The sequence below is a fragment of the Triticum dicoccoides genome, chromosome 1A, assembly GCF_002162155.2.
Source record: "Triticum dicoccoides isolate Atlit2015 ecotype Zavitan chromosome 1A, WEW_v2.0, whole genome shotgun sequence".
Taxonomy (NCBI): Eukaryota; Viridiplantae; Streptophyta; class Magnoliopsida; order Poales; family Poaceae; genus Triticum; species Triticum dicoccoides.
In genome coordinates this window covers 592,893,270-592,897,656 of record NC_041380.1, presented here as the reverse complement: position 1 = coordinate 592,897,656, position 4,387 = coordinate 592,893,270, and the positions used below count along the sequence as shown (strand labels likewise).

At 40.1% G+C, this 4,387-nt stretch overlaps 1 long non-coding RNA gene across 2 annotated transcripts; it reads left to right on the top strand.

Moving 5' to 3' along the window:
- The first annotated feature begins 201 nt into the window (after positions 1 to 201).
- LOC119348784 lies at positions 202 to 4,095 on the top strand. Of its 2 annotated transcripts, none has more exons than XR_005169111.1 (5): positions 202 to 524; positions 641 to 702; positions 1,825 to 2,531; positions 2,956 to 3,062; positions 3,685 to 4,095. It is a non-coding gene; the product is annotated as an uncharacterized LOC119348784 (long non-coding RNA). The 2 variants fall into 2 exon arrangements; XR_005169112.1 differs by having other exon boundaries at positions 615 to 702.
- The last annotated feature ends 292 nt before the right edge of the window (positions 4,096 to 4,387 follow it).

Sequence of the window (4,387 nt, the reverse complement as noted above, 5' to 3'; positions counted from 1 at the left end):
GCGTATGTTTTTTTGCTGTTAGATTATCGGTCGTTGTTACGTCACGATAGAAAAAGTGTTGGTATAAGTTTGGTCCTCGCCCACTTATTTTGGGCCGCACGGGACAAGTTGCACGCGAGAGACTCCAAAATTTTGGATAGGCCCATCTTATCTCTTTCTCTGCCCGGCCACTCCTTCTCTTTCTCCCACGCCACACACTCTCCCACCTAAACCTAAACCTAGGTCACCTGCCGTCGCCACCTGACTTGCCGGCCGATTTGCTCACGTTGTTGCTGCCTCTCCCACCACAAGCAGCGCCTCCCAAAGCCTCCTTCTAGCATGTGGTGCAACCCCAAGGTAACGCCTTAACAGAATGCAGGACAGGAGAAGAGGGAGGGAGATCCACCGTGACCGAATCAGGCCGGGCGGCGACCATGGCACACCTAGATCGGCCAGCTCCGTCGACGTCGAGCTCCTCTGCTCCCGGTGCCAGATCTGCCTTGGGCTCCATCTCCACAGCCACGCACCTACAGCCGCCATGGAAGGTCTCCTCCTCACCCCTATCTCCCCGGACTGTTGGTTAGTCTTGTTTTGGCCGCTCGCCTCCCTGATGTGGTTTTCTCACGCGCGCGTAGGTGCTGTGTGTGTGTTTGCTGCGCAGGTGCTCTGTGTGCTTGCTTCTTCCCTTCCTGGGACGCTGCTGGTCCGACGCCATGGACAATTGTAAGAATTTCTCTTCTCTCCCCTTCTTCTTGGCTCCTTCCTCCGGCCTGTATTTGCTTACTGCACCACGGTAATTATTTCCTCAGAGAGGAGAAGAGGACAGGTCCTGGAATCCAAATTTCCTTCATGAACAAATGAAGCACAATTTTTTGCAGTAGCTGAAGTTTCATACTGAATAAATTACATTGCAGCACTTGAAGTTTCAGACTGAATATATTATGTTGGCCACATGTATTTGGAAAATTTACCCGATGTAGCATGTACATTTAGTTTCCTAGAAGGCCATTGCGCTTGTCGTTAATTAGCAACTCACATTCCAAAAGTGCCGGTGGAAATTTTTGAAATTAGTAGTGCAGTTCGCATCTTTGTAACAGAACATGTTATAAGATCAATATTAACCATAAAAATTGGACTCTGTATGTAGTGTATGGGAAGTTTTAAGTGATTATGTGAATATGCTTTTCCTTCGGTTGTGCATCAGATTTGACAATCATTATTTATTTATTTTAGAGATTGGAAAATAAAGAGAGAGATTATGGGGTGTGGTGGGCATTAGTTGCTTCCGCTGTATGTTGACCTACTTGCCTTTCCTTTCGTTATAGTGCAGCCAAAATTTATGGGGGTGTTATATAGGCTGGCAACTGATTATATTGTAGACCATCTGCTCGCAGCTTGCCTAGGATTGTTTTTATTGCTTCAGGGTTCATATGAAACATATTTACCTTTTGATAATCTAGACATGTTATTTCCTATGTGCTAGCTCCAAAAAAGGACATTGTAATCTTAGTTTCACATTGGATGTTTGGAACATCAATTGAGTACCCTTAGTAATAAACAGAAACCATATTCTCAATAAACTGATATTTATTGTTGAACATGCCTTTTGCTTTTGAAATGATAATTATTACTTAGCATGTGATGTTGCTTAGTAATAAACTAAACCGTATTTTAGTGTTTTCATTTTTCCTCAATTACCAAGTTTAGCATCCACCTTTTGTTTATCTAATACACTCCATTATACTCAAATATGTTCATTACAACCCACATGTGTTGCATTCTTTCCGCTAATAGGAGAGTACCACATTTGTGTAGACTTTCATTTCTTACATTCGTTACTTTCAGCCACTGAACAAACCAAGGTAAAGAAAGACAAACACGGAAAAGGCTACCTGTTGGCTGTGGGTGCTGAGCTGATGGACAGTGTGGAAGAAGGAGGTGTGATCTTGGCAGTGGCCCATGAAGCATTTTTTCTTTGCATGTTGATCACTATTGCACTGTTCAGGTTCTTAATCAAGGTAGTAGCAAATTCTCAGTGTTTTCCTCTGTACAAATTTCGAATTGTTTGATGTTCTTTACTTTTATTTCTCCTAATCAATCATCTAAGTTCCCAATGAAAGTAGCTTTGTGTGTGTGATCATGCTTCATTTACTTCTATCGCTAAGTTTCAGTTATCTCAATATGACCACTATGAAAGCCAGGCGGTGTTTTCTTGAGAAAATAGTGTAATAAACAGAGATTCTTTGTGTTGCAAATAATTTTGTATACTGAAAGAACAACTCAGCCCAGTTTGCATGCAGTTGGCACATATGTTCGCCAGAAACAGATGTGGGTGAGTGTGCGTTTTCTTACTGCTTTAATACTTGCAGTGACTGATCATCTGTGATTGTGGGTCACAAGAAAGGGAATGCTAACCGTGGTGGTGGTGATTGAAGAGCCCTAAATCAATTCAGCTCTGTAGATTGGAGTAGCAACATGGGACATTGCACCATCGAGCTCCCTCTGTATGATTCATCATCTTTTCTTGATCTGTCAACTGGAGGAATCTACAGGTATGTGCTGCATGTTTTCTGCTAACAGGAGAGCAACACATTTGTGAAGACTTTCATTTCTTGTTTACTTTCAGCCTGTCATATTTTTTTAACTAAAGACATATTATTGCTAGTTGGATGAGAGCTGATGATATACTGCCAGTAGATAGACTAGGGTGCAAACTGGCTTAATCTATGCAAATAACAGTGCAAACCAACTTCATATTCTTTGAGGAACAAACTGATATTATGGTTACAGTTTTTAACAGAAGCAAGGAATCTTAGTAAGCATTATATATTGATGTTACATGGTTTGCTACACCTTAGGAAAGTCAGCTAGGCATGGCCTTACAAAATACGTGCATTATCTGGTCAACCATTCTTCCTTTTGCTACCTAAACTGACAACAAGCATTGTAGTAACGTGTTGTTTATGTCAATTCCAGATTCTTGAATACATTCCTGACCTCGCGCAATCAATAGTCGGTCGGATCTCGTCCTCCAACGACCAAGAGTTCCGAGACGAATGCGTGGTGCCCCTCGCGAAACATAGGTGAGATGATCTTGCACTCACCTTTTAAATATATTTTCCCTACAGTCTTCTATGTGTAATATTGGCACTACATTAATGTAATTTCTATTATATTCATGTTGTAAAAAAACCGCTTCAGCATCACATGGTGTGCAATAATAAGAGAAAAATTTATCATCCAATTCATAGAGAAAATTCAGTATCAAATGTACTTAAACACACTTTGTTCATAGTTAGACATGTTTGTCAATGTATTTTGTCACTTTTTATTTAGCCCCTTGTTGTACTCTTTTCTCATAACTGTATTTGTCCATCAGCCATCCCTTCTCTTCCCTTCTGCTTCCCTATTTTTTCTGGTCTTCTTCAAATCTCTAAAGTTACAGTAGGAACCTTACTGATGCCTTAAAACAAATATGATTGCTTAAGAATGGGCGGATAATTTTTATAGTAAGCCATCTGATATGGTAGGAGGTAGCATGGCTTTGGTTTATTTTCTGATAAGGATATCTTCTGTAACCAAACTGTTTGCAATATCTTCTATTTTTTCAATATTGTTTTAGATCTTTGGGATCATTGGCAACTCGCTAGTTTGAACAAATTATCATTTATATGATTACTGAAACATAGAAGTTCTTTTTTGTAGGGACATGGCAGAGAGTAGCAAGTCCACAAGTTGATCTAAGATGTTCTGCTGATCGCTTTTGTTCATAACATGGTAGACACATTTTGTTCATATGGAAGTTGATGCCGGCTTGGTGATTGAAGGATTGGTCTCTTTCATAATACTCTGTACCGAAATACTTGTAGTTGGGGGAACTTGAACTAGTTCCCCCCAACTACAAGTATTTCGGTACAGAGGGAGTATTTTGTAGTAATCAAGTGATCGAACAATTGGTCTCTTAGGAGCTTAGCCTTTATATTTTGCAGCAAGACATGTCTTGTATGTCGACTTATGTATTACCTTCATGGTTGTAGCAAACTTGAGTGATGATAACAAATGTTCAATATATGTTGAATAAATGTACTAGTGAATGGTATCTTGTGATGAATAGAAGAGTGCAATTATTTGTATATGTATTGTGCACTAAACATGAGTTGAATACTACCAATGTAATTTTGTTGAAAATATGGTGAAAATGCATTTTGTGCTGAAATGTAGAGCCCTGGCAGCAAAAGTGTCGGTAGAAGTATTGGACGTCGCACTATGTGTCGGAATAGCACATTAACAGACAAACTGTCGGCGTAACAATGGACGTTGCACTATGTGTCGGCATAGCTTGGTGTCAGTGTTGAAAATATGCCCTAGAGGCAATAATAAAAGGATTATTATTATATTTCCTTGTTCA